The 14,697-nt window shown below is 44.4% G+C and overlaps 1 protein-coding gene across 1 annotated transcript in view; it reads right to left on the bottom strand.

Moving 5' to 3' along the window:
• Positions 1-14,640, bottom strand: part of pld1b (phospholipase D1b) — a 37,516-nt gene extending 22,876 nt beyond the window's left edge. Inside the window, exon 1 of the mRNA XM_069666879.1 lies at positions 14,612-14,640. The gene's annotated coding sequence lies outside the window, so the exon portion shown is untranslated. The remainder of the gene's footprint in view (positions 1-14,611) is intronic.
• Between the last annotated feature and the right edge of the window lie 57 nt (positions 14,641-14,697).

Raw genomic sequence — 14,697 nt, 5'->3', positions numbered from 1 at the left:
AAAAGGGGAGCTACACAATATCAGTCAGGTGGTCATAATGTTTTGGCTGACTGGTGTTTATTAACCCGCATAAGGAGAGATGATAAACATTATTCTAGTTTGGTTTAACTCAGGAGCCTCTTTGCCTTCAGCATTTTTCCTTTCTGAGAATAAAAGTCGAAAAGGTCGTCTGTGCGGTTTTCTTGTTGACGTAAAACTTTGTTTACGTTCAGTGTTTGTACCAAACGGCAGCGTGTGTTTGTCCCTGAAGGCTCACAAACACGTTACACGTTTCACTTTTCTGCAGACGTGACCCGAGTTAGATCTACGAGACCTCAATGATGAGAGGACACAGAGCTTGAAGTTTCATCATTGACCTTTGAAACAGATAAAATATATATTTAAGATGATTAACGTGGGCATCTGTTGGCTCGTGTGTCTGTGTGTATTATGCCCTGCCCCTGTGAGCACTCACATTAATTGGGAACAGTGTGGACCATCAACCCCCCTAACGGCATCACTCAGCAGCCAGGTGGCAAGCTGGTGAGACCTCACACACACACACACACACACTCACACACACACTGAACCCATGCAACAATATATATCTTTAGTAACTTCCTGTTTTCTCTGTCGTACAGACTTTGAAGTGTTTCAGTCATAATCTCATATTTCTGCAAGTTGTCGGTCATCTGTGACAAAGCTGAGATTATTTAAGTCACTTTTCAGGTAAAAATAGGAAATATTTGGCGTCTGCTGTGTAAACACAGATCAGAGATCACAGAAGAGTCAGAGGGGAAACTAGTTTGGGCGCTCATGCTTAGAGACGAATAACAACAGAGATGTGAGTCAGAGGTCACAGCGGAGGAGATACGAAGGAGTCTGGTTATCCTGTGCTTAATCGTGTGGTTTCATTGTTTGCAAAACACCATGACAGCACTGTGTGATGAATCAGAGATCCTTATTTATGAGAGGTGATAGTAGAGCTAAATGTGTGTTGTCATCAATCATGTCAGAAATACAAATATAGCTCAAAAGAGAAGCAAAAAAAAGCTTTTTGCCTTTTGGCATCCTTACCTGGTCACGAAGCACCTTTTAAACACCAAAGAAGTGGTGACCTTTAAACTGCAGGACACATGTGCACATGCAGCAATGACCCAACAGGACGGTCACTTCTGTTTGAGGCCCAACAAGAAACTTAAAGACGTCATGTGGGGCTACATACTTGACAACCTTTTATTAAAGGGTAATTCTGATGTTTTTAAGCCTGGGACTCCTTATTAAATAATCTGGGGTCTAAATGACTAAAAGGTATAAAATGTTTTGGAATTGCTGTAATGGCTTTACGATTATCAAAGGTCGTCCGCTAAAAAGTTCTTGTTGTTTCCACTGACAGGCTCAGATTGTTATTCTAAGTGTGTGACAACATGACAGAAAGGATCCCTACAGAGATAGACCTTTGTGATACAGAGGAAGATGATTGTTTTAACCACAAACAGACGTCACATCGCTCTCTGCACACACACCAGACTCCATTGAAAAAAACAGTCATTTACCTTGCAGAACACATAAGTTGCTAGTCCACTGCTGCCTCATTCAGTTCATCCTTTTGAGATGTTGTGTGTAAAACAACATCATGCTGGATCCAAACTAACGACTTACAAAACAAAGTCACACAATAACACAAACAAACCAGTCAAGGCAGCGGTAGACCAACAAATCTGCAAGTTAGAATTAGTATTTTTATCAATGGAGTCTGGTGTGTTTGCAGAGAGCGATGTAATGTTTGTTTCTGGTTAAAAAAATCATCTTCCTCTTTAACATAAAGGTCTCTCTCTGTAGAGATCCTTTCTGTAATGTTGTCAGACTCGTCTGCGGCGGCTGTGGCTCCGTGGAAACAGACGTTACATCTCTCTCTTCAAACACACCAGACTCCATTAAAAAAAACAGTAATTTAGCCTTGCAGAACATTGGCTGGTCCACTGCTGGCACTATCAGTTACTTTATTTGGTTCATTGTGTGTCTTTGGTGTTTTAAATGATCAGTTTGGATTTAACGCAATATTTCTGGTACATGAAGAACAATAACATTATTGATCGAGGTAGCAAAAGAATAGACCAGCAACTCCTGTGTTCTGTAAGATAAAATGACCGTTTTTATTAATGGAGTCTGGTGTGTTTGAAGAGAGCGATGTAACAGCCGTTTCTGGTTAATAATCGTCTTCCTCTTTAACATAAAGGTCTCTCTCTGTTGGGATCCTTTCTGTTATGAAAAAAACAGTAATTTTACGTCGAAGCACACAGGACATGCTGGTCTCCTGCTGCTTGGATAGGTTAGTTTGTTTGAGTTATTGTGTGAATTTGGTGTTTGTTAAGATTAAACACAATCTTTATGAAACACAAAATAAATCAAAATAACTTTATAATAACTTTCTATCCTACCCCTGAAACATGCGATCCCTATGCAGTACACTTTCACCTGTTTGTAATCAAACAACACGAATAAAGGTGACATTTGGAAGGCGAATTACTCCTTAATGAGATAAGCACAACTCAAAATAGAAACATAAATGATCAGAACACCGGCTGACACAACCCACTGGAGCAACGCCAACACTTATAGTGTTATAGTGTTACCTGTTAGTCACTTAGACTGCAGAATTCACAGCCATGATCCTTTACCAGTGAGAACACTACTGACAATCTTGTGATGGCATTTAAAGGTTATTTTGAGACTTCACAGTCTGACAAACTAATTAAAAATGTACAGCGTGATTAAAATTACAGTTTCTTGCAATGGCAACACACACACACACACACACACACACACACACGGCCTGGAAACTGGAAACCTCCTACCGGCTGGACAACACTGTATTATACAATAGCAGGAGGAGCGTGAATATCCTTTTCTTGCACACACACACACACACACACACACACACACCGGAGCAGCTCTCAGTGTGTGCATGCACTGACCTGAGCCCGCGGAGGCTGAGGGAAGCCCATCATCATCTTCACCATCATCATCATCACATCCCTTAACTTTTCCTCCGTCAGGAAACAAAACGCTCCTCTGCAGCGTCTTCGGTCTCCTCACACACACACACTCTACAACACACACACTCTCACACACACACACACGTCCACAGACACACACGCAGCCCGGGCGGACAGTCTGGGAGGTTTGAGAGCAGAGTGCAGCAGGGACGCAGACAGAGGGGAGGAAGGTTCAGCGGGCGGGACGCAGGGAGCAGGGAGGGGACGCGATTGGCCAGAGAGGCATCCAGGAGCTCAGAGACAGCCAATGAGAGGGGAGGGAGGGACTTTCTGTTTGATGCACCGGTCTGTGTTAAAGGAGCTTTGTGCCGCTAACGTTTATCTCAATTATCTGAAGAGATTATTCTGCAACTATTACGAAACTGATGCATCATTTTACACCAAATACTTACATACTAGTATGATCTTAACAGATATCAACATGTGACTGTGAGCGCTCTGTAAGTTGTTTCAGCGTTTTATGAAACTTCAATCCTTTTTACCCAATATAATATTCATCAGGGCTGCTCGGTGGTTATACCTCACAGCTAGAAGGTTCCTGGTTCAAGTCCCGGCTCAGACGTAGTGGGCCTCTCTGTGTGGAGTTTGCATGTTCTCCCCCTGCATGCGTGGGTTCCCCTCCGGGTACTCCGGCTTCCTCCCACAGTCCAAAGACATGCTCGTTAGCTTCACTGGTGACTCTAAAATGTGAGCGTGAAAGGTGTCAGCCCTGTGACTGACAGCTGGGTTAGGCTCCAGCCCCCAGTGACCCTAAAGCGGTATAGATAATGGATGGAAGGATAATATCAATCAATTAAAGGCTGAAATATATATAAATAACTAATAATATAGTCGGCTCTCGGCCTGACTCAATCTTTATCATGCAGTCTTTGAAAAAAAGAGATTTTCATCACTTAATTGGTTTTCATTTGGTAGTTTGTTAGTTGGCTTGCTGAGAGTTAGACGAGAAGATTGACACCAAACATGTCTGTACGATAAATATGAAGAAAGCAGCCCGTTAGCATAGCTTAGCACAAAGACTGAAAAACAGTAGTAAGGAGCTGGCATGGCTCAGAGTAAAATAACTCTAAACAACTCATTTTATCTTTAATAAGTGCACAAAAACATACTCAAAAGTAGTGATTTTACAAGGAGCCTTGTGTTGGAATGTTTACAGTCTTTGTGCTCAGCTAAGCTAAGCTAAGCTAGGCTAACCAGCTGTGGCTTTAAATTTTGCACGCAGACATTAAAGTGGCGTCAAATTCTCGTCTGATTCTCTACAAGAAAGAAAACTGGCAAATTTCCAAAGAGAAACAAACTCTTTAAAGCTGGAGACAAAAGTAATGAACAAAATAATCTGCTGATTTATTCATGAAACATTTAGTGCACAAAATATCAGCGAAGTGAGAACAATGCTCGTTTCAAGTGCTTGTTTCTTCAGCTAACAAAGATATTCAGTTAACTACAGTATTAGACTGATGATCACATCCACCGAACTGAAACTCGTTTAATTCAACAGGCCTGGGGGAGTTTAAGGTCACCACAACAGCTCAGAGATAAAGGAGAGCATGTATAAAGCGATACATTCTGCAGACTCCTCCGACGATGTCCAGGTACGATAAGAAACACAAGAATGCATTCCAGTACCACGTTCATGACACACACCTGCACAGGCTGAGTGAAGTCTGTGTTAGAAACAGGAGGACGTTCATAGAAGTCAGTGTGAAGCTGGACGACCGAGCGGCTCCCCGCCCAGAGACGAACGGCCCGACATGACTCATTGTTGACATTCCAGAGAGGGACCAAAGCATTCAGACTCCCTCCCACGTGTGAGGCACACACACACATCGATAGCACACACACATGTACACACAGACACTTTCACAACACTCGCTAAAAGGGGCTAAAAGGGGAAGGAAGCAAAGGTTGTGCTTAAAGCTGTATGAAACAGGATCTCTGCTTAAATTGCAACATTTCTCTATGGAGTCTGGTTGGACTCATGAGGCAGAAAGTAGTCCCTGCAATCATTTATTAAAATGACTCATTTATTTCCTCTCTTCACTTTGGTGTTTCATTCTTTAAGTACATACTGAATCACCAAATGATGGCCACACACAGCTTACTGAATCGGCTCTCCGTCTCCTCTGTGCACCAAACCTAACCAGGAACCGGTCTAAAACTTTTGTTTTTATGAGATGCAGGATGTATTATTAAACCTTTAATCCCAGGATACGCCAATCAAACATTCTGCAAAAACCGGAAACACTGTAATGTGAGCGACTGTCTAAGAAATTTCCCGCAGCACTCACAAAAATGATCTCAGAATTTAGAGCGAAAGAGGAAATCTGAAAGAGGAAACCCTTCGTGAACTATTGAGTTTAAAAGAGGCGAGACTTCCTGAAACACAGGAAATACAGTCAGAATATCAATCAGAGGTTTCTAAGACAACACGAGGGAGCTGCATCCTTTTTATTACTGTCATTAGTTCAGCAGATTATAGGGACCAAACCAAGAGTTGGACGCAGTGACAGTTTGACCTGGTTATTCATCTAAAGGACAAATTTAAGGGTCACCAAAGTCAGCACACGTCATCCTGAGGTTCATATTTATAGTTTTGGTTGTCAACAGAGCAGTTTGGATTGTTTATGGACGAACTGCAGAAACACGTTTGGACAGAAGTTCTCTTAAAGAAGATTTCAGTTTCGTTCTGTTTAGCGCCCCCTAATGGCGGGAGCACACTTTAACCAGACGTCCACGGTCGGCTCCGGTTGTAACTCTTGATTTTCCTTTTCAGACTGTTTGCTTCATCTGAGCGTCGAGTTTGTTTCTTTTTCTTTGGATTTTCACTTCTTGTTGAAGTTGTATCTGTAGTCATCCATCTTTTCTTTGTTTGTTCAGCCATAGTAGATTACTGTTTACTCGCAACACTTGCAGAGAGCGGAAAAGCAGCCGCTTAGCTCCGCCTACCCTCTCTGGCAGACCAACCACTGCTGGCTGATGGAGAACTCGTCACAGACACCCAGCCCATAATAATACTGTATACTGCAAATGCAAAGGCTTTCATCAGTGGGCCATAGGCTCAGTCACATTGTGTTACCTCATTCAGAGAGAGAGAGACTTAACAGACATTAATTTACATCTTTGAGATTATGACTTTAAGTGCATTAAACAAATATCTGACAAACAGCTGCAGATTACAAAACAACAATAAACTGTGCCTCTACGATAAGTGCGGTTTACAAAGTGAGTTGTTTGAGGCCTTTTCCTGCCGTGGATCGATACCGTGCATTAGCTCATGTTTGTGAGCCTGTTCATTAAGAAGCCGTTATCTCCTCCATTATTCTTAACAGGCATCTCAATGACTGTTTCTGTTTAATCTCACAGAGCTCAGTGTCTGCACACAACAGCTACTTCTATACATTTAACTGCATTACGTCTCACGTTCAGAGGCTCAAAGCAGGGCATCAAAACTTGGTCCCACAAACAGAATGTTGAAGAAGGTTTAAGGCTTTATATTTCATGTCATGTCGTAAGATCTGCCTGCAGAACAAACAGCTTTCATCACATCCACGAGCCGTCTTGTGCTCCCTGTAAAGCCCTAATCAGTAAAAACACGTTACTGATGACCCGACTGAATTCAGTCTCTAATTGTGGGTGCTGGCAGCTGAGTAATGAGCACGCTGTGTGACTCTGCCCCCTGGTGGTCAGCTCTGTCACCTGCATAAATATTTTCCTGTGTCATCATTCAGAATATGATTTTGGACACAATCCTAGACGTGAAGGAAAAACGAAACACTCGTTTATATGCCAATAAAATTATTATGTTTTATATACATTACTGAAATATGAAATGCACAAGTCTTTTTTTAACGTTTACAATAGAAAAGACATGAAATGTTGGGAGGAGAGAGCGAGGGATGACATGCAGCAAAGGGCCGAGGGCGGGAGTCGAACATGGGGCTGTATGTGGGGCGCCTGCTCTCCCCACTGAGCTAAACCAGCGCCCCGACGTGCAGCACTCTCTGCAGACCTTTTTTCAGGAGGGAATAACGTGTTTTATACTGAACCTCTGAGAGCTTCTTGTGCTAAAATCTGTTTTTACTGGCAACATTTATTCTATCGGTTTGTTTAAATCTGTCGCAGATTTCTAAATTCATCACATTCACACCTACGAGCAATTTTAGTCACCACTAAACCTAACGAGCGTGTCTTTGGACTGTGGGGGGAAGCACCTGGAGGGTCCAAACCAGGGCTTGAACCAGTGACCTAGCGCTAACCACTGCACCACCGTGCAGCCCAACCCTGGAAAATGTACAGTGTGTCGACTTTGAATCAAACTAAAGTCAGGAATGTAAATGACCTTTGCCCGACAAAGATGAAAAAGATCTCAGGTATTTAAAGAAGTAAAAGTATTCACAGGTTACTCTCGCTCTTCAATAATAACTAACCTGGTATTTCCAGTTTTAGGGAGTGTCGTACCACGCAGCAGGAGAAGCAGAAGAAGAAATGGAGACTGCAGGAAGAGACGTCTTTATGTTTTTATCTCACTTTAAACTAAACAGCTGTCAGATAAATGAAGTGGAGTAAACAGAACAATATGTGTCACTAAAAATGTGGAGGAGGAAAAACAAACATCTAAAAATCTTTCAGAATAAAAGCTCAAGCTAAAGATTCATTCCAGTCACAATCACCTACAGAGCTCCTTTGTGCTCTGTCAGCCGCATACATCGATGACTAGAAGCGAAAGGGTTCATTAAGGCTGATATGATAACCAGCTCCTGTTTGAGAACTGCGTGTGCATGCAAAACTACTTCACACACATGAACTGCTGGAATGTCAGAGGAAACATTTGTCCTGTTTTCCAATCCAGTATTTCTTTCTGTTCGTCAGCGCTTGTTTGGAGGTGTTTCAGGTTTAAGTGATGTTAAGAAGAAACAATAACAATAACAATGTTGAAGCAGCTGAAAAATCAGCACAAAGTGCAGCATGATGAGTGTGTGAAGGCCGAGAGGGAGAACGAGCTGCTCCCCGTCCTCCAGCGTCACGTCAGACATCCAGAACAGAGACGCTGTGCAGACACCCTATGCACCCAGCTCCCAGAGACACACTGACATTACCCATGATGCACCACATTCAGGTGAAGAACCTAAAGTCTTAGCTTGATGCTAAATTTGTACATGAGCCGGAATGAAGCACAAAATACTGAAAGCGTGTCCGTTTTTAGCAACATGGGACGGTTTGTTAATGCAGACTGACATCATCCTGCAGCATGTGACAGACTGATTGTTTGCAACACACTTCCTCTTTCTGGTTCTGTAACTGTGTGTAACACTGTGTGTAACACTGTGTGTAACACTGTGTGTGTGTGTGTGTGTGTGTGGCTGGTCAGGTAACCCAGACGGCTGATTTCCATGGAGCCCTTCAGTGGCAGCGTTTCTTTGCGGAGGTTTGAGACTCGTCTGGTTGTTCTGCACCAGGAAGCAGCTGCTTTTTAAATCAGATGATTACAATCTTCTGACCCACAAACACACGACTCAATAGAAATGCTTTTGCCAGCCAAACCAGTGTCACAACAGACTGTGTGTGCTCAATTTACTGAGACATTTTAGGCATTCAGCAGACACTCCCACAACATACAGAATGACGTTTATGAGCAGGAGACGCTCGCAGGTCGCCGACAGAACACAGAAGCACGCGGCTCAGCTCGTCAGGCTACGAGAAATAACCAACAGCGTGCAAACAAACCAGCGCACAGTTCCTTTAAATAGTTTGGGCTATAAAATGTTACAAAACAGGACAAATACCCACGAAAAGTTCCCAAAGAAAAATGACTTTAATAGTAAATATCACCAAAGCTGCCAGTGTGCGTCTTCAGAGCTGCTTCAGACGGTCAGTCAGCTTCAGAAGCCCCTCCCCCTCTCGTACCTGTCTGTCAGGTTAGGGGGATGATTGTGTGACATCAGTCATGAGCTTCGAGGAGGACAGGAAGAGGACAGGGTCTGCAGACATCTGAAGACAGTTCAGACTCGTGCCTCAGAAATTAAACAGTTACGTTTCTGTTGTGTAACAATTTAACACGCAGACACACACTGACATGCAGACACACACTGACACGCAGACACACACTGACACGCAGACACACACTCACACACAGACACACACTGACACGCAGACACACACTGACACGCAGACACACACTGACACGCAGACACGCAGACACACACTGACACGCAGACACACACTGACACGCAGACACACACTCACACGCAGAAACACACTGACACACAGACACACACTGGTGCAGTCAGTCTTTCCTGCATACAGTGGCATCAAGACAAACTGCAGTGATCAGACAATTATTTGACTTTCAGTGGCTCCAACTTCCAAAATGTACAGATTGAAATGTTGTTATACAAAACAAACAAGCATGAAAATAAGATGCAAATGAAGATTTCAGCCGAATATCAAGTTTGAATCAATTCATCATCCAGCTGTTAGTAACAGTGCAAAGATAACCGTTTCAATAAAGCTCAGGTCGTGTGTCTTACTCTGCAAACGTGCAGTTATTTCAGGTCTGCAACGTTTCCAGGAGACTCTGGATAACGTCAAACTTCTGCAGGTGATCCATCATCCCGTCTGTTAAACACCTGCAGCAACAGTAAACCTGCAGCTCAGCTAAAAACCGCAGAGACGGACAGGCACGGCCATGATTGTGGGAAGGTTTGCTCATGGTGGAGCTGCGTTCAATAAACCGTCTAAACTTCGCTGAGATCAGCTGAGACTAATGTCAACAGACGTTTTCTCCTGCCTCTTCAGATGTGGCAGGATGAACATAAGCGTGAGAGCTTTTCTCCAGCGGGGACGTCTCGTTACCGAGAGTTCATTCAACCTGACACGCTGCTGCAGCGAGAGCGATCCTGTGACCTTTTCAGATACACAATGATCACTTCACGTCCTGATACACGATCGCTTTGTGTTTCACTTTGAGTAATAGGCTTTCATTTCTTCCTCTATTATTTCTGCTGCATTTTAGTCCGTGTGTGGGCGGTTATGGAAATCTAACAGCTATCTTCTACTGCATTTTGGTGAGCGAATAAAAGATCTGTTTCTTGTGTCGTCTCACAAAGACTTTCACTGACTTTAGAGGCGTTTATTAACTGAAACAGGAACCAGAATGAAGATGTTTCACAGACACTACAGATATCATCTACAGACAGCTGTGACACGAACGCAAACATGACGACTCTGCTACACTATAGTTTAACTGTCAGGCAAAAAGTATGTGGGTGCATCAACATGTTGTTCTGCCCTTCTGTTTTTGTCTCCTTATAGAATTCCTTATGCTAAAATGTTATTTAGGACAAAAGCAATCCCAGAACCCATCGGCCATCTCTGACGTCGACGTATCCTCTGGGAGCGACGCAGAACTTCGGGCAGTACAGTCCAGTCAGCAGCTTGAGAAGCGAGCGTGTGTTCAGGTCAAAGCGAAGTGAAATTCTCCCTCCAGATGTGTCTGCTAAATAAACGCTGTCGTTTCTTTGTTCATTCCATCCCCCGGAGGAGCGCCCGTTCATCTGTTCGTGCTGAGTCTCAGTTTCACTGTAAACAGTCAGAACCGTGCTTTCCCACTCATCAAATAACCCGCTTACATCCGGCTTTTTTGCTTAGTGTGAAAGGCTCCAATCGGCATTCAGACCCGGGTCACATGACTCTGCAGGAGACCCGGGTAACTATCACCTCAGCTCCGATCGGCATTAATGAGAATACAAAACCTGTGTCGACACGCTAATCTCCGCCACCTTTACGGCGCGATGCTATGCTCCGTCTGTAACTTATGAGACTCCTCGTTATCATCTCAGCTACAAACTCCGCCCGTCTCCGCCCGGGCAGCGCTCGAACATCGTTCCAAACTTGTCGGCGCTGAGTTTGATAAACAGACTGAGTAATAGATACAATAAAGACCTAACCACCGTAACATCTTCACTGGTGACTAACCCTGTCTCCGGCGCGTTTGTGACGTCAGACGGTGACGCAGAAGAAAAGAGACCGACAGGAGGATACTTCACTGGCAATGGGAAAAGAGACAATCGGCATTAATTAGCGGGTCATCCCGGGTCTGAAAAATCCACGTCAATGCGCTGACTTCAGCGGGAAAGGGGAGGCTATTACACAGAGGCTGCACTCTGGCTTTCTTCAGCGGGATGAAGCCCAAACAGAAACAGATTCTCTTGTGATCGACTTTAATTAACGGCTCTTCAGTTTGCTGAAAGAACAACATCATGATGCAGATTAGGAACAACATGAAGCTTTGTCAGGTCTGTGTCACGGACTATCTTTCCCGCATTGCTGCAGCCTGCTGATACGTGATTGGTGAATACTGCTCGGACTACAAATGGACTACAAACAGAAACCAGATGTACAGTAAATCCAGGAGAAAAGATGCAAAACACGCTGCTGGAAGTAAAGAAAATGAGAGAAAGCAACACAAAACCAACCAGAGAGAAAAGAGAGAAACGGGGAAAGAAGAATGTGAACAAGCAGGTTGAGCTGAACTGTCTTTGAAGAAGTGAAGATTGAAATGAGACAGGTTAGACATGCATATATGAGCATAGAGCTCTGACCCTTGACCCCAACACTTCCTGATCCTCCAACATCAGCGTTTGTCCTCTCTAATGCTCCTGGAGGACGGAGCTGAAGCGGGAGAGTGGAGGCTGTTGTGCTATTGACCGTGGCCTCTGACTCGCAGCGTATCACATATCTCTGCAACGTTGCATTTCTCCAGACATTTCTAAGGACCGGCGATTACGTTTATTGCCCTTAGAGTGGACTTGGAGCTACACTGACACAATTAGCCGTAGAAAAGACATCATATAGGACGAGTGTGTTTCATGTTGTATGGTATATTGTTGCTGCTGACAGTCCTGATTAAAGGCTGGACCTCTCACACCGCGCCCTCTGCCCCTTGAGCTCTGCTTCCCCTATCAGTGTTTGGTGTGTGTGTGTGTGTCGGGTAAAGCACACACACACACCCACAAAGTCAATTAAGCACGCCCATGCTGTAGACTGTGTTTGCTGGAAGAGTCATTACATGAATATATAATCAAACACACACACACAGTCCTATCTGTGCGAAACCATACCAGAGCCAAGCCCATTAGTTAGTTGCTAAGGGAATAAGTGAGTGAGTCAACTTTGCCCCGTGTAATACAGGACAAAAAATGTACACACAGACACACACTGGAAGAGCAGGTCCTTCTAAAACACACCATCACACACACACACACACACACACACACACACACACACACACACACACACACACACACACACACACACACACAGTTTTAGTTAAAACATGGGTGCTTCTTGATCTGAGTGAAGCCTTTGTGGAATATTTAGCACAGTCCTGAATGTTTTCAAATCATATCTTGAAGTTTGAGGCGACACCGTTTCTACTGGTGGCCGTTAATCTGAGCGGATCAACATCTGGAGTCCCACAGGGTTCGACTCTTGGGCCACTATTATTCAACCTATATGTGCTCCCTCTACGCAGACGACACCGAAGTTTACTTAGCTCTTTCACAAAAGTCTATGCTCCCTTAATACCAGTCTATCAAAGAAGGAAATGATGAAAGTTACATTTTACAGTCCATTTTCTTCCGCTTATCCGGGGCCGGGTCGCGGTGAAAGCAGGCTAAGCGACCTGACTCAGACATCTCCTCTCCACAGCAACGTTTTCCAACTCCTCCTGGGGGATCCCGAGGTGTTCCCAGGCCAGGTGGGATATATAATCCCTCCAGCGAGCTCTGGGTCTGCCCCGGGGTCTCCTCCTAGTTGGATGTGCCCGGAAAACCTCCAAAGGGAGGCGCCCAGGAGGCATCCTAATGAGATGCCCAAACCACCTCAACTGGCTTCTTTCGATGCAAAGGAGTAGCGGCAGTACTCCGCCCCCGCTGGATGTCTGGATGACACTTTGAGTTACCAAATAAAAGACATAAAGCTGCTTTACATTGCTTTAGAGAATAACTGAGAGAAAAGATCTTGGGAGAAAGACAAACGTTAATTTTCCCCCTTTCTTCTTCTTCTCTCTTTCCTCGACTTCCGCCCTAGACTTCCCGTCTGTCACATTCGGTAACAGTGGTGTTACAACAGCGTCCTCATGCCCCCAAAGCAGCAGTGTTGTTACCCCACAAGTCTTGCATTAGGCGGACATGGGTTTTACAACACACCAAAAAGGCGAAATGGAGTTCTGACATATATTGGGTGATTTGGGTTAATCAATTAAAGGTCTGGTTCTCCATCTCACAAATGGGTTGACTCAGGGGTCCAGTTCTGCACGGTTTGAATGGGCTTTAAACTCTCCGGTTGAGACTCCCAGAGTGCATGTCAGGAACAAACACTGCAAGCTTAAAAGCTCAGTTTCAAAATGAAGTTCTGGGGAAATTTTGGAAGATTTGAAACTATTGCAACATGTTTTATCCGAAACTGCAATAACAGAACATCCTGCGTTTTTCTGAAGCTCTGATCAGGACCTCTGACCAGCTCTTGGTTATCGTAGTTCTTAAGCATGTTTGGGTTACAGGGTGGGGTTAAGGTTAGGCGCTCTCATCGGACGATGATCTTCAGTTTATGATAAAACTGTTTCAGACAAGTGTTGATTTGTTGCCTTAAACTGAGATGTTTCCAAGATTAGTATTTCTGTCTTTAAATATATGAGTAAAATAAATATAAGAGGCACTTCTATTGCCCAATCCCACAATGCAACAGTGGTTCTGAGATGATACTATCTGTTAGTGGAGGATCTCTATCTTTTTATGACTGCTTGTAGAAGCAGATATTGAAAAGAGGAAACATTAAGGACTCAGTCAAGTGTGAGGGAAAGCAAATACATACAGGCAGAGTGATTGACTGTACAATAAAAACCAACATATCTGGAATTAACACCACTGTAACTTAAGGTTTGACGTGTGTGAGTGTGTGTGTGTGTGTGCGTGTGTGTGAGTGTGTGTGCGTGTTTGTGTGTGTGTGTGGGGGGGGGGATACAAGCTGTTTGATGGGCTGACTGATTTGGAGGAGGAAGTGGTTTTGTTTAGCAGCAATCTATCGAGGAGTGAAAAAGGAAGAAGCGAGCTGTGGCAGGCCAGCGGAGTGACACACGCTCAGTTCAGGTCTGACCCGTTCTCCTCCTCCTCTTCCTCCTCCTCCTCGGGAAACACCGTGAAGCTGCCTCTGGGCCAGGGTTAGGCTCCATCTGATTTAACCCTACAGACACCTGCCCGCACTGTACACATGGCTGCTCTCTAACCACTGCAGTCCAGCGCGCAGCACCAGGATGCTGAGCCCGACCACTGCAGTGACGGATGCCATCACATGCCAAAAGACACCCACACGCCAGCGCGGTTCACCAAAACACTGCATCGCTAATTGCGCACGAACTTTACGCACAATCCCGAATTTCCACTAATTCGCAATTACGCACCAGGGCTGACACAACACAAGCAAACTTTATCAAACACTGATCTGGTTGGATCAACAAACACGCACAAGCTGAGTGAAAAAGACGCTGGACGGTAAAATGACATCTCTTTTCTTACCTCCTGATGTGAACTGAAGAGACGGCAGCTGCTGGTCTGAGTGAGCGGAGACGCGGTGAGCCAGTGACCAGATCTAACAGGCTGGT

Source organism: Semicossyphus pulcher, unplaced genomic scaffold (genome assembly GCF_022749685.1).
Source record: "Semicossyphus pulcher isolate SPU_LCO1_2020_fin unplaced genomic scaffold, fSemPul1.0.p SCAF_18, whole genome shotgun sequence".
NCBI lineage: Eukaryota > Metazoa > Chordata > Actinopteri > Labriformes > Labridae > Semicossyphus > Semicossyphus pulcher.
The sequence above is the reverse complement of the archived record's forward strand: the minus strand, read 5'-3'. Positions and strand labels throughout refer to the sequence as shown.